This window comes from Tripterygium wilfordii, chromosome 5, assembly GCF_013401445.1.
Source record: "Tripterygium wilfordii isolate XIE 37 chromosome 5, ASM1340144v1, whole genome shotgun sequence".
Classification (NCBI taxonomy): domain Eukaryota; kingdom Viridiplantae; phylum Streptophyta; class Magnoliopsida; order Celastrales; family Celastraceae; genus Tripterygium; species Tripterygium wilfordii.
This window is the reverse complement of record NC_052236.1, coordinates 6,276,279-6,300,588: the sequence shown is the minus strand read 5'-3', so window position 1 is coordinate 6,300,588 and position 24,310 is coordinate 6,276,279.

The window sequence follows — 24,310 nt, the reverse complement described above, 5'->3', positions numbered from 1 at the left end:
AAGGCATCAAAGTGGACCGCTGTACTCTATTTAGAGTTCTAAGCAGTCTAATAGGCTAGTTTAGCTTTCATGCAATCTTTCGTAAGGTAATGATCCCAATAGACCGTGTTACATTTCAAATTGCATTAAAACACCAAAACCTCGTCTATGGAGAAAGTTGAGGAATTCCAAAGCATCAAAGTGGACCGTTGTACTCTATTTAGTGTTCGTAGAAGTCTAACACGCTAGTTTAGCTTTCATGCCATGTTTCATAAGGTAATGATGCCAATAGACCATGTTACATTTCAAATTGCACAAAAACGTCAAAAGCTAGTCAATGGAGAGAGTTGAGCAATTCCAAAGTATCAAAGTGGACCGCTGTACTCTATTTAGTGTTCTAAGTAGTCTAACATGCTAGTTTAGCTTTCGTGCAACGTTTCATAAGGTAGTGAGGCCAATAGACCATGTTACATTTCAAATTGCATAAAAACATCAAAACCTCGTCTATGGAGAGAATTGAGCAATTTCAAAGCATCAAATTGGAGTGTTGTACTCTACATAGTGTTCTTAGAAGTCTAACACGCTAGTTTAGCTTTCATGCCATGTTTCATAGGGTAATAATGCCAATAGACCATGTTACATTTCAAATTGCACAAAAACGTCAAAAGCTAGTCTATGGAGAGAGTTGAGCAATTCCAAAGCATCAAAGTGGACCACTGTACTCTATTTAGTGTTCTAAGCAGTCTAACAGGCTAGTTGAGCTTTCATGCAACGTTTCATAAGGTACTGATCCCAATAGACCATGTTACATTTCAAATTGAATAAAAACACCAAAACCTTGTTTATGGAGAGTGTTGAGCAATTCCAAAGCATCAAAGTGGACTGTTGTACTCTATTTGGTGTTCTAAGTAGTCTAACATGCTAGTTTAGCTTTCGTGCAACGTTTCATAAGGTAATGACAGCAATAGACCAAGTTACATTTCAAATTCCAGAAAAACATCAAAAGCTCGTCTATGGAGAGTGTCGAGCAATATCAAAGCATCAAAGTGGACCGCTGTACTCTATTTAGTGTTCTAAGCATTCTAACAGGCTAGCTCAGCTTTCATGGCACGTTTCATAAGGCAGTGATGGCAATAGACAATGTTAAGTTTCAAATTGCACAAAACGTCAAAAGCTCGTCCATGGAGAGAGTTTAGCAATTCCAAAGCATCAAAGTGGACTGATGTACTCTATTAAGTGTTCTTAGAAGTCTAAGACGCTAGTTTAGCTTTCGTACAATGTCTCATAAGGTAATGATGCCAATAGACCATGTTATATTTCAAATTGCACAAAAACATCAAAAGCTAGTCTATGGAGAGAGTTGAGAAATTCCAAGGCATCAAAGTGGACCGCTGTACTCTATTTAGAGTTCTAAGCAGTCTAATAGGCTAGTTTAGCTTTCATGCAATCTCTCATAAGGTAATGATCCCAATAGACCGTGTTACATTTCAAATTGCATTAAAACACCAAAACCTCGTCTAAGGAGAAAGCTGAGGAATTCCAAAGCATCAAAGTGGACCGTTGTACTCTATTTAGTGTTCGTAGAAGTCTAACACTCTAGTTTAGCTTTCATGCCATGTTTCATAAGGTAATGATGCCAATAGACCATGTTACATTTGAAATTGCACAAAAACGTCAAAAGCTAGTCAATGGAGAGAGTTGAGCAATTCCAAAGTATCAAAGCGGACCGCTATACACTATTTAGTGTTCTAAGTAGTCTAACATGCTAGTTTAGCTTTCGTGCAACGTTTCATAAGGTAATGAGGCCAATAGACCATGTTACATTTCAAATTGCATAAAAACATCAAAACCTCATCTATGAATTTCAAACCATCAAATTGGAGCGTTGTACTCTACATAGTGTTCTTAGAAGTCTAACACGCTAGTTTAGCTTTCGTGCCATGTTTCATAGGGTAATAATGCCAATAGACCATGTTACATTTCAAATTGCACAAAAACGTCAAAAGCTAGTCCATGGAAAGAGTTGAGCAATTCCAAAGCATCAAAGTGGACCACTGTACTCTATTTAGTGTTCTAAGCAGTCTAACAGGCTAGTTGAGCTTTCATGCAACGTTTCATAAGGTACTGATCCCAATAGACCATGTTACATTTCAAATTGAATAAAAACACCAAAACCTTGTTTATGGTGAGTGTTGAGCAATTCCAAAGCATCAAAGTGGACTATTGTACTCTGTTTGGTGTTCTAAGTAGTCTAACATGCTAGTTTAGATTTCGTGCAATGTTTTATAAGGTAATGAGGCCAATAGACCATGTTACCTTTCAAATTGCATAAAAACATCAAAACCTCGTCTATGGAGAGAGTTGAGCAATTTCGAAGCATCAAAGTGGAGCGCTGTACTCTATTTAGTGTTCTTAGAAGTCTAAGACTCTAGTTTAGCTTTCGTGCAATGTTTCATAAGGTAATGATGCCAATAGACCATGTTACATTTCAAATTGCAAAAAAACGTCAAAAGCTCATGTCTGGAGAGAGTTGAGCAATTCCAAAGCATCAGAGTGGACCGCTGCACTCTATTTAGTGTTCTTAGAAGTCTAACATGCTAGTTTAGCTTTCGTGCAATGTTTCATAAGGTAATGATGCCAATAGACCATGTTACATTTGAAATAGCAAATAAACGTCAAAAGCTGATCTATGGAGAGAGTTGAGCAATTCCAAAGCATCAAAGTGGACCACTGTACTCTATTTAGTGTTCTAAGCAGTCTAACAGGCTAGTTGAGCTTTCATGCAACGTTTCATAAGGTACTGATCCCAATAGACCATGTTACATTTCAAATTGAATAAAAACACCAAAACCTTGTTTATGGAGAGTGTTGAGCAATTCCAAAAGCATCAAAGTGGACTGTTGTACTCTGTTTGGTGTTCTAAGTAGTCTAACATGCTAGTTTAGATTTCATGCAATGTTTTATAAGGTAATGAGGCCAATAGACCATGTTACCTTTCAAATTGCATAAAAACATCAAAACCTCGTCTATGGAGAGAGTTAAGCAATTTCGAAGAATCAAAGTGGAGCGCTGTACTCTATTTAGTGTTCTTAGAAGTCTAAGACTCTAGTTTGGCTTTCGTGCAATGTTTCATAAGGTAATGATGCCAATAGACCATGTTACATTTCAAATTGCAAAAAAACGTCAAAAGCTCATGTCTATTTAGTGTTCTTAGAAGTCTAACATGCTAGTTTAGCTTTCGTGCAATCCTTCATAAGCTAATGATGCCAATAGACCATGTTACATTTCAAATAGCAAATAAACGTCAAAAGCTGATCTATGGAGAGGGTTGAGCAATTCCAAAGCATCAAAGTGGACCACCGTACTCTAGTTAGTGTTCTTAGAAGTCTAACATGCTAGTGTAGCTTTCGTGCAACGTTTCATAAGGTAATGACAGCAATAGACCATGTTACATTTGAAATTACGTAAAAACGTCAAAAGCTAGTCTATGGAGAGAGTTGAGCAATTCCAAAGCGTCAACGTGGACCGTTGTACTCTATTTAGTGTTCTGAGCAGTCTAACACGCTAGTTGAGCTTTCGTGCAACGTTTCATAAGGTAATGATGCCAATAGACCATGTTACATTTCAAATTGCATAAAATATCAAAACCTCATCAATGAAGAGAGTCGAGCAATTCCAAAGCATCAAAGTGGACCGCTGTATTCTATTTAGTGTTCTAAGCATTCTAACAGGCTAGTTCAGCTTTTGTGCCACGTTTCATAAGGCAATGACGGCAATAGACAATGTTACATTTCAAATTGCACGAAACGTCAAAAGCTCGTCTAGTGAGAGAGTTTAGCAATTCCAAAGCATTAAAATGGACCGCTGTACTCTATTTAGTGTTCCAAGCAGTCTAACAGACTAGTTTCGCTTTCATGCAAAATTTCATAAGGTAATGATCCCAATAGACCATGTTACATTTCAAATTGCATAAAAACACCAAAACCTTGTTTATAGAGAGAGTTGAGCAATTCCAAAGCATCAAAGTGGATCTCTGTACTCTATTTAGTGTTCTTAGAAGTCTAACACGCTAGTTTAGCTTTCGTGCCATGTTTCATAGGGTAATAATGCCAATAGACCATGTTACATTTCAAATTGCACAAAAACGTCAAAAGCTAGTCTACGGAGAGAGTTGAGCAATTCCAAAGCATCAAAGTGGACCACTGTACTCTATTTAGTGTTCTAAGCAGTCTAACAGGCTAGTTTGGCTTTCATGCAACGTTTCATAAGGTACTGATCCCAATAGACCATGTTACATTTCAAATTGCATAAAAACACCAAAACCTTGTTTATAGAGAGAGTTGAGCAATTCCAAAGCATCGAAGTGGACCACCGTACTCTAGTTAGTGTTCCTAGAAGTCTAAAATGCTAGTGTAGCTTTCGTGCAACGTTTCATAAGGTAATGACAGCAATAGACCATGTTACATTTGAAATTACGTAAAAACGTCAAAAGCTAGTCTATGGAGAGAGTTGAGCAATTCCAAAGCATCAAAGTGGATCTCTGTACTCTATTTAGTGTTCTTAGAAGTCTAACACGCTAGTTTAGCTTTCGTGCCATGTTTCATAGGGTAATAATGCCAATAGACCATGTTACATTTCAAATTGCACAAAAACGTCAAAAGCTAGTCTACGAAGAGAGTTGAGCAATTCCAAAGCATCAAAGTAGACCACTGTACTCTATTTAGTGTTCTAAGCAGTCTAACAGGCTAGTTTGGCTTTCATGCAACGTTTCATAAGGTACTGATCCCAATAGACCATGTTACATTTCAAATTGCATAAAAACACCAAAACCTTGTTTATAGAGAGAGTTGAGCAATTCCAAAGCATCAAAGTGGATCTCTGTACTCTATTTAGTGTTCTTAGAAGTCTAACACGCTAGTTTAGCTTTCGTGCCATGTTTCATAGGGTAATAATGCCAATAGACCATGTTACATTTCAAATTGCACAAAAACGTCAAAAGCTAGTCTACGGAGAGAGTTGAGCAATTCCAAAGCATCAAAGTGGACCACTGTACTCTATTTAGTGTTCTAAGCAGTCTAACAGGCTAGTTTGGCTTTCATGCAACGTTTCATAAGGTACTGATCCCAATAGACCATGTTACATTTCAAATTGCATAAAAACACCAAAACCTTGTTTATAGAGAGAGTTGAGCAATTCCAAAGCATCGAAGTGGACCACCGTACTCTAGTTAGTGTTCTTAGAAGTCTAAAATGCTAGTGTAGCTTTCGTGCAACGTTTCATAAGGTAATGACAGCAATAGACCATGTTACATTTGAAATTACGTAAAAACGTCAAAAGCTAGTCTAGGGAGAGAGTTGAGCAATTCCAAAGCATCAAAGTGGATCTCTGTACTCTATTTAGTGTTCTTAGAAGTCTAACACGCTAGTTTAGCTTTCGTGCCATGTTTCATAGGGTAATAATGCCAATAGACCATGTTACATTTCAAATTGCACAAAAACGTCAAAAGCTAGTCTACGAAGAGAGTTGAGCAATTCCAAAGCATCAAAGTGGACCACTGTACTCTATTTAGTGTTCTAAGCAGTCTAACAGGCTAGTTTGGCTTTCATGCAACGTTTCATAAGGTACTGATCCCAATAGACCATGTTACATTTCAAATTGCATAAAAACACCAAAACCTTGTTTATAGAGAGAGTTGAGCAATTCCAAGGCATCGAAGTGGACCGCTGTACTCTAGTTAGTGTTCTTAGAAGTCTAACATGCTAGTGTAGCTTTCGTATAACGTTTCATAAGGTAATGACAGCTATAGACCATGTTACATTTGAAATTACGCAAAAACGTCAAAAGCTAGTCTATGGAGAGAGTTGGGCAATTCCAAACCATCAAAGTGGACCGTTGTACTCTATTTAATGTTCTAAGCAGTCTAACATGCTAGTTTAGCTTTCGTGCAACGTTTCATAAGGTAATGATGCCAATAGACCACGTTACATTTTAAATTGCAAAAAAACGTCAAAAGCTCATCTATGGAAAAAGGTGAGCAATTCCAAAGCATCAAAGTGGACCGCTGCACTCTATTTAGTGTTTTTAGAAGTCTATCATGCTAGTTTAGCTTTCGTGCAACGTTTCATAAGGTAATGACAGCAATAGACCATGTTACATTTCAAATTACGCATAAACATCAAAAGCTAGTCTATGGAGAGAGTTGAGCAATTCCAAAGCATCAAAGTGGACCGTTGTACTCTATTTAGTGTTCTGAGCAGTCTAACACGCTAGTTGAGCTTTCGTGCAATGTTTCATAAGGTAATGATGCCAATAGACCATGTTACATTTCAAATTGCATAAAATATCAAAACCTCATCAATGGAGAGAGTCGAGCAATTCCAAAGAATCAAAGTGGACCGCTGTATTCTATTTAGTGTTCTAAGCATTCTAACAGGCTAGTTCAGCTTTTGTGCCACGTTTCATAAGGCAATGATGGCAATAGACAATGTTACGTTTCAAATTGCATGAAACGTCAAAAGCTCGTCTAGTGAGAGAGTTTAGCAATTTCAAAGCATTAAAATGGACCGTTGTACTCTATTTAGTGTTCCAAGCAGTCTAACAGACTAGTTTCGCTTTCATGCAACATTTCATAAGGTAATGATCCCAATAGACCATGTTACATTTCAAATTGCATAAAAACACCAAAACCTTGTTTATAGAGAGAGTTGAGCAATTCCAAAGCATCGAAGTGGACCACCGTACTCTAGTTAGTGTTCTTAGAAGTCTAACATGCTAGTGTAGCTTTCGTGCAACGTTTCATAAGGTAATGACAGCAATAGACCATGTTACATTTGAAATTACGTAAAAACGTCAAAAGCTAGTCTATGGAGAGAGTTGAGCAATTCCAAAGCATCAAAGTGGATCTCTGTACTCTATTTAGTGTTCTTAGAAGTCTAACACGCTAGTTTAGCTTTCGTGCCATGTTTCATAGGGTAATAATGCCAATAGACCATGTTACATTTCAAATTGCATAAAAACGTCAAAAGCTAGTCTATGGAGAGAGTTTAGCAATTCCAAAGCCTCAAAGTGGACCTCTGTACTCTATTTAGTGTTCTAAGCAGTCTAACAGGCTTGTTTAGCTTTCATGCAACATTTCCCAAGGTAATGATCCCAATAGACCATGTTACATTTCAAATTGCATAAAAACACCAAAACCTCATCTATGGAGAGAGTTGAACAATTCCAAAGCATCATAGTGGACCACTGTACTCTATTTCATGTTCTAAGCAGTCTAACAGGCTAGTTTAGCTTTCGTGCCACGTTTCATAAGGTAATGATGCCAATAGACAATGTTACGTTTCAAATTGCACAAAACGTCAAAAGCTCGTCCATGGATAGAGTTTAGCAATTCCAAAGCATCAAAGTGGACCGCTGTACTCTATTTAGTGTTCTTAGAAGTCTAAGACGCTAGTTTTGCTTTCGTACAATGTTTCATAAGGTAATGATGCCAATAGACCATTTTACATTTCAAATTGCACAAAAACGTCAAAAGCTAGTCTATGGAGAGAGTTGAGCACTTCGAAAGCATCAAAGTGGACCGCTGTACTCTCTTTAGTGTTCTAAGCAGTCTAATAGGCTAGTTTAGATTTCATGCAACGTTTCATAAGGTAATGATCCCAATAGACCATGTTACATTTCAAATTGCATAAAAACATCAATACCTCGTCTATGGAGAGAGTTGAGTAATTCTAAAGCATCAAAGTGGACCGCCGTACTCTATTTAGGGTTCTACGCATTCTAATAGGCTAGTTCAGCTTTTGTGCCACGTTTCATAAGGCAATAATGGCAATAGACAATGTTACGTTTTAAATTGCACGTAACGACAAAAGCTCATCCATGGAGAGAGTTTTGCATTTCCAAAGCATCAAAGTGGACCGCTGTACTATATTTAGTGTTCCTAGATGTCTAACACGCTAGTTTAGCTTTCGTGCAATGTTTCATTAGGTAATGATGCCAATAGACCATGTTACATTTCAAATTGCATAAAAACGTCAAAAGCTAGTCTATGGAGAGAGTTTAGCAATTCCAAAGCCTCAAAGTGGACCTCTGTACTCTATTTAGTGTTCTAAGCAGTCTAACAGGCTTGTTTAGCTTTCATGCAACATTTCCCAAGGTAATGATCCCAATAGACCATGTTACATTTCAAATTGCATAAAAACACCAAAACCTCATCTATGGAGAGAGTTGAACAATTCCAAAGCATCATAGTGGACCACTGTACTCTATTTCATGTTCTAAGCAGTCTAACAGGCTAGTTTAGCTTTCGTGCCACGTTTCATAAGGTAATGATGCCAATAGACAATGTTACGTTTCAAATTGCACAAAACGTCAAAAGCTCGTCCATGGATAGAGTTTAGCAATTCCAAAGCATCAAAGTGGACCGCTGTACTCTATTTAGTGTTCTTAGAAGTCTAAGACGCTAGTTTAGCTTTCGTACAATGTTTCATAAGGTAATGATGCCAATAGACCATTTTACATTTCAAATTGCACAAAAACGTCAAAAGCTAGTCTATGGAGAGAGTTGAGCACTTCGAAAGCATCAAAGTGGACCGCTGTACTCTCTTTAGTGTTCTAAGCAGTCTAATAGGCTAGTTTAGATTTCATGCAACGTTTCATAAGGTAATGATCCCAATAGACCATGTTACATTTCAAATTGCATTAAAACACCAAAACCTCGTCTATGGAGAGAGTTGAGCAATTCCAAAGCATCAAAGTGGACCGCTGTACTCTATTTAGTGCTTTAAGCATTCTAGCAGGCTGGTTTAGCTTTCGTGTCACGTTTCATAAGGCAATGATGGCAATAGACAATGTTAGATTTCAAATTGCATAAAACGTCAAAAGCTCGTCCATGGAGAGAGTTGAGCAATTTCAAACCATCAAAGTGGAGCGTTGTACTCTCTGTAGTGTTCTTAGAAGTCTAACACGCTAGTTTAGCTTTCGTGCAATGTTTCATAAGGCAATGACGCCAATAGACCATGTTACATTTTAAATTGTAAAAAAACGTCAAAAGCTCATCTATGGAGAGAGTTGAGCAATTCCAAAGGATCAGAGTGAACCGCTGCACTCTATTTAGTGTTCTTAGAAGTCTAACACGATAGTTTAGCTCTCGTGCAATGTTTCATAAGGTAATGATGCCAATAGACCATGTTACATTTCAAATTGCAAAAAAACGTCAACAGCTCATCTATGGAGAGAGTTGAGCAATTCCAAAGCATCAAAGTGGACCGCTGCACTCTATTTAGTGTTCTAAGAAGTCTATCATAATAGTTTAGCTTCGCGCAACGTTTCATAAGGTAATGACAGCAATAGACCATGTTACATTTCAAATTGCGTAAAAACGTCAAAAGCTAGTCTATGGAGAGAGTTGAGCAACTCCAAAGCGTCAAACTGGACCGCTGTACTCTATTTAGTGTTCTAAGCAGTCTAACATGCTTGTTTAGCATTCGTGCAGCGTTTCATAAGGTAATGATGCCAATAGACCACGTTACATTTCAAGTTCCATGACAACATCAAAACCTCGTCTATGGAGAGAGTCGAGTAATTCCAAAGCATCAAAGTGGACCGCTGTACTCTATTTAGTGTTCTAAGCAGTCTAACAGGCTAGTTTAGCTTTCATGCAACATTTCATGAGGTAATGATACCAATAGACCATGTTACATTTCAAATTGCATAAAAACACCAAAACCTCGTCTATGGAGAGAGTTGAGCAATTCCAAAGCATCCAAGTGGATCGCTGTACTCTAATTAGTGTTCTTAGAAGTCTAACACGCTAGTTTAGCTTTCTTGCCATGTTTCATGGGGTAATAATGCCAATAGACCATGTTACATTTCAAATTGCACAAAAAAGTCAAAAGCTATTCAATGGAGAGAGTTGAGCAATTCCAAAGCATCAAAGTGGACCGCTGTACTCTATTTCGTGTTCTAAGTAGTCTAACATGCTAGTTTAGCCATCGCGCAACGTTTTATAAGGTAATGAGGTCAATAGACCATGTTACCTTTCAAATTGCATAAAAACGTCAAAACCTCGTCTATGGCGAGAGTTGAGCAATTTCGACTCATGCAATTTTGAACTTCACTTGGTCTATTGGCCTCTTTACCTAACGGAAAGGATGTCCAAAAGCTAAACTAGCAAGTTAAAACTTCGAAGAACACTAAATAGAGTATAACGGTCCATTTTGATGCCTTAGGAATGCTCAATTCTATGCATAGACAAGTTTTTCACGTTTCGTGCAATTTTGAACTTAACTTGGTCTATTGGCTTCTTTACCTAACAAAACGATGCCCAAAAGCTAAACTAGCAAGTTAAGACTTCGAAGAACACTAAATAGATTATAACGGTCCATTTTGATGCCTTAGGAATGCTCAATTCTATGCATAGACAAGTTTTTCACGTTTTGTGCAATTTTGAACTTCACTTGGTCTATTGGCTTCTTTACCTAACGAAACGATGGCCAAAAGCTAAACTAGCAAGTTAAGACTTCGAAGAACACTAAATAGATTATAACGGTCCATTTTGATGCCTTAGGAATGCTCAATTCTATGGTTTTTCACGTTTCGTGCAATTTTGAACTTAACTTGGTCTATTGGCGTCTTTACCTAACGAAACGATGTCCAAAAGCTAAACTAGCAAGTTAAGACTTCAAAGAACACTAAATAGAGTATAACGGTCCATTTTGATGCCTTAGGAATGCTCAATTCTATGCATAGACAAGTTTTTCACGTTTCATGCAATTTTGAACTTCACTTGGTCTATTGGCCTCTTTACCTAACGAAACGATGTCCAAAAGCTAAACTAGCAAGTTAAGACTTCGAAGAACACTAAATAGAGTATAATGGTCCATTTTGATGCCTTAGGAATGCTCAATTCTATGCATCGATAAGTTTTTCACGTTTCGTGCAATTTTGAACTTCACTTGGTCTATTGGCTTCTTTACCTAACAAAACGATGTCCAAAAGCTAAACTAGCAAGTTAAGACTTCAAAGAACACTAAAGATAGTATAACGGTCCATTTTGATGCCTTAGGAATGCTCAATTCTATGCATAGACAAGTTTTCACGTTTCGTGCAATTTTGAACTTAACTTGGTCTATTGGCCTCTTTACCTAACGAAACGATGTCCAAAAGCTAAACTAGCAAGTTAAGACTTCAAAGAACACTAAATAGAGTATAACGGTCCATTTTGATGACTTAGGAATGCTCAATTCTATGCATAGACAAGTTTTTCACGTTTCATGCAATTTTGAACTTCACTTGGTCTATTGGCCTCTTTACCTAACGAAACGATGTCCAAAAGCTAAACTAGCAAGTTAAGACTTCGAAGAACACTAAATAGAGTATAATGGTCCATTTTGATGACTTAGGAATGCTCAATTCTATGCATCGATAAGTTTTTCACGTTTCGTGCAATTTTGAACTTCACTTGGTCTATTGGCTTCTTTACCTAACAAAACGATGTCCAAAAGCTAAACTAGCAAGTTAAGACTTCAAAGAACACTAAATATAGTATAACGGTCCATTTTGATGCCTTAGGAATGCTCAATTCTATGCATAGACAAGTTTTCACGTTTCGTGCAATTTTGAACTTAACTTGGTCTATTGGCCTCTTTACCTAACGAAACGATGTCCAAAAGCTAAACTAGCAAGTTAAGACTTCGAAGAACACTAAATAGAGTATAATGGTCCATTTTGATGCCTTAGGAATGCTCAATTCTATGCATCGATAAGTTTTTCACGTTTCGTGCAATTTTGAACTTCACTTGGTCTATTGGCTTCTTTACCTAACAAAACGATGTCCAAAAGCTAAACTAGCAAGTTAAGACTTCAAAGAACACTAAATATAGTATAACGGTCCATTTTGATGCCTTAGGAATGCTCAATTCTATGCATAGACAAGTTTTTCACGTTTCGTGCAATTTTGAACTTAACTTGGTCTATTGGCCTCTTTACCTAACGAAACGATGTCCAAAAGCTAAACTAGCAAGTTAAGACTTCAAAGAACACTAAATAGAGTATAACGGTCCATTTTGATGCCTTAGGAATGCTCAATTCTATGCATAGACAAGTTTTTCACGTTTCATGCAATTTTGAACTTCACTTGGTCTATTGGCCTCTTTACCTAACGAAACGATGTCCAAAAGCTAAACTAGCAAGTTAAGACTTCGAAGAACACCAAATAGAGTATAATGGTCCATTTTGATGCCTTAGGAATGCTCAATTCTATGCATCGATAAGTTTTTCACGTTTCGTGCAATTTTGAACTTCACTTGGTCTATTGGCTTCTTTACCTAACAAAACGATGTCCAAAAGCTAAACTAGCAAGTTAAGACTTCAAAGAACACTAAATATAGTATAACGGTCCATTTTGATGCCTTAGGAATGCTCAATTCTATGCATAGACAAGTTTTCACGTTTCGTGCAATTTTGAACTTAACTTGGTCTATTGGCCTCTTTACCTAACGAAACGATGTCCAAAAGCAAAACTAGCAAGTTAAGACTTCGAAGAACACTAAATAGAGTATAACGGTCCATTTTGATGCCTTAGGAATGCTCAATTCTATGCATAGACAAGTTTTTCACGTTTCGTCCAATTTTGAACTTAACTTGGTCTATTGGCTTTTTTACCTAACAAAACGATGTCCAAAAGCTAAACTAGCAAGTTAAGACTTCAAAGAACACTAAATAGAGTATAACGGTCCATTTTGATGCCTTAGGAACGCTCAATTCTATGCGTAGACAAGTTTTTCACGTTTTGTGCAATTTTGAACTTCACTTGGTCTATTGGCCCCTTTACCTAACGAAACGATGTCCAAAAGCTAAACTAGCAAGTTAAGACTTCAAAGAACACTAAATAGAGTATAACGGTCCATTTTGATGCCTTAGGAATGCTCAATTCTATGCATAGACAAGTTTTTCACGTTTCGTGCAATTTTGAACTTCACTTGGTCTATTGGCCTCTTTACCTAACGAAACGATGTCCGAAAGCTAAACTAGCAAGTTAGGACTTCAAAGAACACTAAATAGAGTATATGGTCCATTTTGATGCCTTAGGAATGCTCAATTCTATGCATAGACAAGTTTTTCACGTTTCGTGCAATTTTGAACTTCACTTGGTCTATTGGCCTCTTTACCTAACGAAACGATGTCCAAAAGCTAAACTAGCAAGTTAAGACTTCGAAGAACACTAAATAGAGTATAACGGTCCGTTTTGATGCCTTAGGAATGCTCAATTCTATGCATGGACAAGTTTTTCACGTTTCGTCCAATTTTGAACATAACTTGGTTTATTGGCTTCTTTACCTAACAAAACAATGTCCAACAGCTAAACTAGCAAGTTAAGACTTCCAAGAACACTAAATAGAGTATAACGGTCCATTTTGATGCCTTAGGAATGCTCAATTCTATACATAGACAAGTTTTTCACGTTTCGTGCAATTTTGAACTTCACTTGGTCTATTGGCCTCTTTACCTAACGAAACGATGTCCAAAAGCTAAACTAGGAAGTTAAGACTTCAAAGAACACTAAATAGAGTATAACGGTCCATTTTGATGCCTTAGGAATGCTCAATTCTATGCATAGACAAGTTTTTCACGTTTCGTGCAATTTTGAACTTCACTTGGTCTATTGGCCTCTTTACCTAACGAAACGATGTCCAAAAGTTAAACTAGCAAGTTAAGACTTCGAAGAACACTAAATAGAGTATAACGGTCCATTTTGATGCCTTAGGAATGCTCAATTCTATGCATAGACAAGTTTTTCACGTTTCGTGCAATTTTGAACTTAACTTGGTCTATTGGCTTCTTTACCTAACAAATTGATGTCCAAAAGCTAAACTAGCAAGTTAAGACTTCAAAGAACACTAAATAGAGTATAACGGTCCATTTTGATGCCTTAGGAATGCTCAATTCTATGCATAGACAAGTTTTTCACGTTTCGTGCAATTTTGAACTTCACTTGGTCTATTGGCCTATTTACCTAACGAAACGATTTCCAAAAGCTAAACTAGCAAGTTAAGACTTAAAAGAACACTAAATAGAGTATAACGGTCCATTTTGATGCCTTAGGAATGCTCAATTCTATGCATAGACAAGTTTTTCACGTTTCGTGCAATTTTGAACTTCACTTGGTCTATTGGCCTCTTTACGTAACGAAACGATGTCCAAAAGCTAAACTAGCAAGTTAAGACTTCGAAGAACACTAAATAGAGTATAATGGTCCATTTTGATGCCTTAGGAATGCTCAATTCTATGCATCGATAAGTTTTTCACGTTTCGTGCAATTTTGAACTTCACTTGGTCTATTGGCTTCTTTACCTAACAAAACGATGTCCAAAAGCTAAACTAGCAAGTTAAGACTTTAAAGAACACTAAATATAGTATAACGGTCCATTTTGATGCCTTAGGAATGCTCAATTCTATGCATAGACAAGTTTTTAACGTTTCGTGCAATTTTGAACTTAACTTGGTCTATTGGCCTCTTTACCTAACGAAACGATGTCCAAAAGCTAAACTAGCAAGTTAAGACTTCAAAGAACACTAAATAGAGTATAACGGTCCATTTTGATGACTTAGGAATGCTCAATTCTATGCATAGACAAGTTTATCACGTTTCGTGCAATTTTGAACTTCACTTGGTCTATTGGCTTCTTTACCTAACGAAACGAGGTCCAAAAGCTAAACTAGCAAGTTAAGACTTCGAAGAACACTAAATAGAGTATAACGGTCCATTTTGATGCCTTAGGAACGCTCAATTCTATGCATAGACAAGTTTTTCACGTTTTGTGCAATTTTGAACTTCACTTGGTCTATTGGCCTCTTTACCTAATGAAACGTTGTCCAAAAGCTAAACTAGCAAGTTAAGACTTCGAAGAACACTAAATAGAGTATAACGGTCCATTTTGATGCCCTAGGAATGCTCAATTCTATGCATAGATAAAGTTTTTCACGTTTCGTGCAATTTTGAACTTCACTTGGTCTATTGGCCTCTTTACCTAACGAAACGATGTCCAAAAGTTAAACTAGCAAGTTAAGACTTCGAAGAACACTAAATAGAGTATAACGGTCCATTTTGATGCCTTAGGAATGCTCAATTCTATGCATAGACAAGTTTTTCACGTTTCGTCCAATTTTGAACTTAACTTGGTCTATTGGCTTCTTTACCTAACAAAACGATGTCCAAAAGCTAAACTAGCAAGTTAAGACTTCAAAGAACACTAAATAGAGTATAACGGTCCATTTTGATGCCTTAGGAACTGCTCAATTCTATGCAGTAGACAAGTTTTTCACGTTTCGTGCAATTTTGAACTTCACTTGGTCTATTGGCCTCTTTACCTAACGAAACGATGTCCAAAAGCTAAACTAGCAAGTTAAGACTTCAAAGAACACTAAATAGAGTATAACGGTCCATTTTGATGCCTTAGGAATGCTCAATTCTATGCATAGACAAGTTTTTCACGTTTCGTGCAATTTTGAACTTCACTTGGTCTATTGGCCTCTTTACCTAACGAAACGATGTCCGAAAGCTAAACTAGCAAGTTAGGACTTCAAAGAACACTAAATAGAGTATAACGGTCCATTTTGATGCCTTAGGAATGCTCAATTCTATGCATAGACAAGTTTTTCACGTTTCGTGCAATTTTGAACTTCACTTGGTCTATTGGCCTCTTTACCTAACGAAACGATGTCCAAAAGCTAAACTAGCAAGTTAAGACTTCGAAGAACACTAAATAGAGTATAACGGTCCATTTTGATGCCTTAGGAATGCTCAATTCTATGCATGGACAAGTTTTTCACGTTTCGTCCAATTTTGAACTTAACTTGGTTTATTGGCTTCTTTACCTAACAAAACAATGTCCAACAGCTAAACTAGCAAGTTAAGACTTCCAAGAACACTAAATAGAGTATAACGGTCCATTTTGATGCCTTAGGAATGCTCAATTCTATGCATAGACAAGTTTTTCACGTTTCGTGCAATTTTCAACTTCACTTGGTCTATTGGCCTCTTTACCTAACGAAACGATGTCCAAAAGCTAAACTAGGAAGTTGAGACTTCAAAGAACACTAAATAGAGTATAACGGTCCATTTTGATGCCTTAGGAATGCTCAATTCTATGCATAGACAAGTTTTTCACGTTTCGTCCAATTTTGAACTTAACTCTTGTCTATTGGCTTCTTTACCTAACAAAACGATGTCCAAAAGCTAAACTAGCAAGTTAAGACTTCAAAGAACACTAAATAGAGTATAACGGTCCATTTTGATGCCTTAGGAATGCTCAATTCTATGCATAGACAAGTTTTTCACGTTTCGTGCAATTTTGAACTTCACTTGGTCTATTGGCCTCTTTACCTAACGAAACGATTTCCAAAAGCTAAACTAGCAAGTTAAGACTTAAAAGAACACTAAATAGAGTATAACGGTCCATTTTGATGCCTTAGGAATGCTCAATTCTATGCATAGAAAAGTTTTTCACGTTTCGTGCAATTTTGAACTTCACTTGGTCTATTGGCCTCTTTACGTAACGAAACGATGTCCAAAAGCTAAACTAGCAAGTTAAGACTTCAAAGAACACTAAATAGAGTATAACGGTCCATTTTGATGCCTTAGGAACGCTCAATTCTATGCATAGACAAGTTTTTCACGTTTTGTGCAATTTTGAACTTCACTTGGTCTATTGGCCTCTTTACCTAATGAAACGTTGTCCAAAAGCTAAACTAGCAAGTTAAGACTTCGAAGAACACTAAATAGAGTATAACGGTCCATTTTGATGCCCTAGGAACGCTCAATTCTATGCATAGACAAGTTTTTCACGTTTTGTGCAATTTTGAACTTCACTTGGTCTATTGGCCTCTTTACCTAATGAAACGTTGTCCAAAAGCTAAACTAGCAAGTTAAGACTTCGAAGAACACTAAATAGAGTATAACGGTCCATTTTTGATGCCTTAGGAATGCTCAATTCTATGCATAGACAAGTTTTTCACGTTTCGTGCAATTTTGAACTTCACTTGGTCTATTGGCCTCTTTACCTAACGAAACGATTTCCAAAAGCTAAACTAGCAAGTTAAGACTTAAAAGAACACTAAATAGAGTATAACGGTCCATTTTGATGCCTTAGGAATGCTCAATTCTATGCATAGAAAAGTTTTTCACGTTTCGTGCAATTTTGAACTTCACTTGGTCTATTGGCCTCTTTACGTAACGAAACGATGTCCAAAAGCTAAACTAGCAAGTTAAGACTTCGAAGAACACTAAATAGAGTATAACGGTCCATTTTGATGCCTTAGGAATGCTCAATTCTATGCATAGACAAGTTTTTCACGTTTTGTTCAATTTTGAACTTAACTTGGTCTATTGGCTTCTTTACCTAACAAAACGATGTCCAAAAGCTAAACTAGCAAGTTAAGACTTCAAAGAACACTAAATAGAGTATAACGGTCCATTTTGATGCCTTAGGAACGCTCAATTCTATGCATAGACAAGTTTTTCACGTTTTGTGCAATTTTGAACTTCACTTGGTCTATTGGCCTCTTTACCTATTGAAACGTTGTCCAAAAGCTAAACTAGCAAGTTAAGACTTCGAAGAACACTAAATAGAGTATAACGGTCCATTTTGATGCCCTAGGAATGCTCAATTCTATGCATAGACAAGTTTTTCACGTTTCGTCCAATTTTTAACTTAACTTGGTCTATTGGCTTCTTTACCTAACAAAACGATGTCCAAAAGCTAAACTAGCAAGTTAAGACTTCAAATAACACTAAATAGAGTATAACGGTCCATTTTGATGCCTTAGGAATGCTCAATTCTATGCATAGACAAGTTTTTCACGTTTCGTGCAATTTTGAACTTAACTTGGTCTATTGGCTTCTTTACCTAACAAAACGATGTCCAAAAGCTAAACTAGCAAGTTAAGGCTTCAAAGAACATTGAATAGAGTATAACGGTCCTTTTTGATGCCTTAGGAATGCTCAATTCTATGCATAGACAAGTTTTTCACGTTTCGTGCAATTTTGAACTTAACTTGGTCTATTGGCCTCTTTACCTAACAAAGCGATGCCCAAAAGCTAAACTAGCAAGTTAAGACTTCGAAGAACACTAAATAGATAATAACGGTCCATTTTGATGCCTTAGGAAAGCTCAATTCTATGCATAGATAAGTGTTTCACGTTTCGTGCAATTTTGAACTTAACTTGATCTATTGGCTTCTTTACCTAACAAAACGATGTCCAAAAGCTAAACTAGCAAGTTAAGACTTCAAAGAACACTAAATAGAGTATAACGGTCCATTTTGATGCCTTAGGAATGCTCAATTCTATGCATAGACAAGTTTTTCACGTTTCGTGCAATTTTGAACTTAACTTGGTCTATTGGCTTCTTTACCTAACGAAACGATGCCCAAAAGCTAAACTAGAAAGTTAAGACTTCGAAGAACACTAAATAGATTATAACGGTCCATTTTGATGCTTTAGGAATGCTCAATTCCATGCATAGACAAGTTTTTCACGTTTTGTGCAATTTTGAACTTCACTTGGTCTATTGGCTTCTTTACCTAACGAAACGATGGCGAAAAGCTAAACTAGCAAGTTAAGACTTCGAAGAACACTAAATAGATTATAACGGTCCATTTTGATGTCTTAGGAATGCTCAATTCTATGGTTTTTCACGTTTCGTGCAATTTTGAAGTTAACTTGGTCTATTGGCTTCTTTACCTAACGAAACGATGCCCAAAAGCTAAACTAGCAAGTTAAGACTTCAAAGAACACAAAAGAGATTATAACGGTCCATTTTGATGCCTTAGGAATGCTCAATTCTAATGCATAGATAAGTGTTTCACGTTTCGTGCAATTTTGAACTTAACTTGGTCTACTGGCTTCTTTACCTAACGAAACGATGTCCAAAAGCTAAAATAGCAAGTTAAGACTTCCAAGAACACTAAATAGAGTATAACGGTCCATTTTGATGCCTTAGGAATGCTCAATTCTATGCATAGACAAGTTTTTCACGTTTCGTGCAATTCTGAACTTAACTTGGTCTATTGGCTTCTTTACCTAACGAAACGATGCCCAAAAGCTAAACTAGAAAGTTAAGACTTCGAAGAACACTAAATAGATTATAACGGTCCATTTTGATGCCTTAGGAATGCTCAATTCTGTGCATAGACAAGTTTTTCACGTTTTGTGCAATTTTGAACTTCACTTGGTCTATTGGCTTCTTTACCTAACGAAACGATGGCCAAAAGCTAAACTAGCAAGTTAAGACTTCGAATAACACTAAATAGATTATAACGGTCCATTTTGATGCCTTAGGAATGCTCAATTCTATGGTTTTTCACGTTTCGTGCAATTTTAAAGTTAACTTGGTCTATTGGCTTCTTTACCTAACGAAACGAAGCCCAAAAGCTAAACTAGCAAGTTAAGACTTCAAAGAACACAAAAGAGATTATAACGGTACATTTTGATGCCTTAGGAATGCTCAATTCTATGCATAGATAAGTTTTCCATGTTTCGTGCAATTTTGAACTTAACTTGGTCTATTGGCTTCTTTACCTAACGAAACGATGTCCAAAAGCAAAACTAGCAAGTTAAGACTTCGAAGAACACTAAATAGATTATAAAGGTCCATTTTGATGCCTTAGGAATGCTCAATTCTATGCATAGACAAGTTTTTCACATTTCGTGCAATTGTGAACTTAACTTGGTCTATTGGCTTCTTTACCTAACGAAACGTTGTCCAAAAGCTAAACTAGCAAGTTATGACTTCTAAGAACACTAAATAGAGTATAACGTTCCATTTTGATGCCTTAGGAATGCTCAATTCTATGCATAGACAAGTTTTTCATGTTTCGTGCCATTTTGAACTTAACTTGGTCTATTGGCTTCTTTACCTAACGGAACGTTGTCTAAAAGCTAAACTAGCAAGTTAAGGCTTCTAAGAACACTAAAAAGATTATAACGGTCCATTTTGATGCCTTAGAATTGCTCAATTCTTTGCATAGACAAGTTTTTCACGTTTCGTGCAATTTCGAACTTAACTTGGTCTATTGGCTTCTTTACCTAACGAAACATTGTCCAAAATCTAAACTAGCAAGTTAAGACTTCGAAGAACACTAAATAGATTATAAAGGTCCATTTTGATGCCTTAGGAAGACTCAATTCTATGCATAGACAAGTTTTTCACGTTTCGTGTAATTTTGAACTTAACTTGGTCTATTGGTTTCTTTACCTAACAAAACGATGTCCAAAAGCTAAACTATCAAGTTAAGACTTCAAAGAACACTAAATAGAGTATAATGGTCCATTTTGATGCCTTAGGAACGCTCAATTCTATGCATTGACAAGTTTTTCACGTTTCGTGCAATTTTGAACTTCACTTGGTCTATTGGCCTCTTTACCTAACGAAACGATGTCCAAAAGCTAAACTAGCAAGTTAAGACTTCGAAGAACACTAAATAGAGTATAACGGTCCATTTTGATACCTTAGGAATGCTCAATTCTATGCATTGACAAGTTTTTCACGTTTCGTGCAATTTTGAACTTAACTTGGTCTATTGGCTTCTTTACCTAACGAAACGATGCCCAAAAGCTAAACTAGCAAGTTAAGACTTCGAAGAACACTAAATAGATTATAACTGTCCATTTTGATGCCTTAGGAATGCTCAATTCTATGCATAGACAAGTTTGTCACGTTTCGTGCAATTTTGAACTTCACTTGGTCTATTGGCTTCTTTACCTAACGAAACGATGCCCAAAAGCTAAACTAGCAAGCTAAGACTTCGAAGAACACTAAATAGATTATAACGGTCCATTTTGATGCCTTAGGAATGCTCAATTCTATGCATAGACAAGTTTTTCACGTTTCGTGCAATTTTGAACTTAACTTGGTCTATTGGCTTCTTTGCCTAACAAAACGATGTCCAAAAGCTAAACTAGCAAGTTGAGACTTCAAAGAACACTAAATAGAGTATAACGGTCCATTTTGATGCCTTAGGAATGCTCAATTCTATGCATAGACAAGTTTTTCACGTTTCGTGCAATTTTGAACTTAACTTGGTCTATTGGCTTCTTTGCCTAACAAAACGATGTCCAAAAGCTAAACTAGCAAGTTGAGACTTCAAAGAACACTAAATAGAGTATAACGGTCCATTTTGATGCCTTAGGAATGCTCAATTCTATGCATAGATAAGTTTTTCACGTTTCGTGCATTTTTGAACTTCACTTGGTCTATTGGCCTCTTTACCTAACGAAACGATGTCCGAAAGCTAAACTAGCAAGTTAGGACTTCAAAGAACACTAAATAGAGTATAACGGTCCATTTTGATGCCTTAGGAATGCTCAATTCTATGCATAGACAAGTTTTTCACGTTTCGTGCAATTTTGAACTTCACTTGGTCTATTGGCCTCTTTACCTAACGAAACGATGTCCAAAAGCTAAACTAGCAAGTTAAGACTTCGAAGAACACTAAATAGAGTATAACGGTCCATTTTGATGCCTTAGGAATGCTCAATTCTATGCATAGACAAGTTTTTCACGGTTCGTCCAATCTTGAACTTAACTTGGTCTATTGGCTTCTTTACCTAACAAAACAATGTCCAACAGCTAAACTAGCAAGATAAGACTTCCAAGAACACTAAATAGAGTATAACGGTCCATTTTGATGCCTTAGGAATGCTCAATTCTATGCATAGACAAGTTTTTCACGTTTCGTGCAATTTTGAACTTCACTTGGTCTATTGGCCTCTTTACCTAACGAAACGATGTCCAAAAGCTAAACTAGCAAGTTAAGACTTCAAAGAACACTAAATAGAGTATAACGGTCCATTTTGATGCCTTAGGAATGCTCAATTCTATGCATAGACAAGTTTTTCACGTTTCGTGCAATTTTGAACTTCACTTGGTCTATTGGCCTCTTTACCTAACGAAACGATGTCCAAAAGCTAAACTATCATGTTAAGACTTCGAAGAACACTAAATAGAGTATAACGGTCCATTTTGATGCCTTAGGATAGCTCAATTCTATGCATAGACAAGTTTTTCACGTTTCGTGCAATTTTGAACTTAACTTGGTCTATTGGCTTCTTTACCTAACAAAACGATGTCCAAAAGCTAAACTAGAATGTTAAGACTTGAAAGAACACTAAATAGAGTATAACGGTCCATTTTGATGCCTTAGGAATGCTCAATTCTATGCATAGACAAGTTTTTCACGTTTCGTGCAATTTTGAACTTAACTTGGTCTATTGGCCTCTTTACCTAACGAAACGATGTCCAAAAGCTAAACTAGCAAGTTAAGACTTCAAAGAACACTAAATAGAGTATAACGGTCCATTTTGATGCCTTAGGAATGCTCAATTCTATGCATAGACAAGTTTTTCACGTTTCGTGCAATTTTGAACTTCACTTGGTCTATTGGCCTCTTTACCTAACGAAACGATGTCCAAAAGCTAAACTAGCAAGTTAAGACTTCGAAGAACACTAAATAGAGTATAACGGTCCATTTTGATGCCTTAGGAATGCTCAATTCTATGCATAGACAAGTTTTTCACGTTTCGTGCAATTTTGAACTTAACTTGGTCTATTGGCTTCTTTACCTAACGAAACGATGTCAAAAAGCTAAACTAGCAAGTTAAGACTTCAAAGAACACTAAATAGAGTATAACGGTCCATTTTGATGCCTTAGGAATGCTCAATTCTATGCATAGACAAGTTTTTCACGTTTCGTGTAATTTTGAACTTCACTTGGTCTATTGGCCTCTTTACCTAACGAAACGATGTCCAAAAGCTAAACTAGTTAGTTAAGATGTCGAAGAACACTAAATAGAGTATAACAGTCCATTTTGATGCCTTAGGAATGCTCAATTCTATGCATAGACAAGTTTTTCACGTTTCGTGCAATTTTGAACTTAACTTGGTCTATTGGCTTCTTTACCTAACAAAACGATGTCCAAAAGCTAAACTAGCAAGTTAAGACTTCAAATAACACTAAATAGAGTATAACGGTCCATTTTGATGCCTTAGGAATGCTCAATTCTATGTATACACAAGTTTTTCACGTTTCGTGCAATTTTGAACTTAACTTGGTCTATTGGCTTCTTTACCTAACAAAACGATGTCCAAAAGCTAAACTAGCAAGTTAAGGCTTCAAAGAACATTGAATAGAGTATAACGGTCCATTTTGATGCCTTAGGAATGCTCAATTCCATGCATAGACAAGTTTTTTACGTTTCGTGCAATTTTGAACTTAACTTGGTCTACTGGCTTCTTTACCTAACGAAACGATGTCCAAAAGCTAAAATAGCAAGTTAAGACTTCCAAGAACACTAAATAGAGTATAACGGTCCATTTTGATGCCCTAGGAATGCTCAATTCTATGCATAGACAAGTTTTTCACGTTTCGTGCAATTTTGAACTTAACTTGGTCTATTGGCTTCTTTACCTAACGAAACGATGCCCAAAAGCTAAACTAGAAAGTTAAGACTTCGAAGAACACTTAATAGATTATAACGGTCCATTTTGATGCCTTAGGAATGCTCAATTCTATGCATAGACAAGTTTTTCACGTTTTGTGCAATTTTGAACTTCACTTGGTCTATTGGCTTCTTTACCTAACGAAACGATGGCCAAAAGCTAAACTAGCAAGTTAAGACTTCGAAGAACACTTAATAGATTATAACGGTCCAATTTGATGCCTTAGGAATGCTCAATTCTATGGTTTTTCTCGTTTTGTGCAATTTTGAAGTTAACTTGGTCTATTGGCTTCTTTACCTAACGAAACGATGCCCAAAAGCTAAACTAGCAAGTTAAGACTTCAAAGAACACTAAATAGAGTATAACGGTCCATTTTGATGCCTTAGGAATGCTCAATTCTATGCATAGACAAGTTTTTCACGTTTCGTGCAATTTTGAACTTCACTTGGTCTATTGGCCTCTTTACCTAACGAAACGATGTCCAAAAGCTAAACTAGGAAGTTAAGACTTCAAAGAACACTAAATAGAGTATAACGGTCCATTTTGATGCCTTAGGAATGCTCAATTCTATGCATAGACAAGTTTTTCACGTTTCGTGCAATTTTGAACTTCACTTGGTCTATTGGCCTCTTTACCTAACGAAACGATGTCCAAAAGCTAAACTAGCAAGTTAAGACTTCGAAGAACACTAAATAGAGTATAACGGTCCATTTTGATGCCTTAGGAATGCTCAATTCTATGCATAGACAAGTTTTTCACGTTTCGTGCAATTTTGAACTTAACTTGGTCTATTGGCTTCTTTACCTAACGAAACGATGTCCAAAAGCTAAACTAGC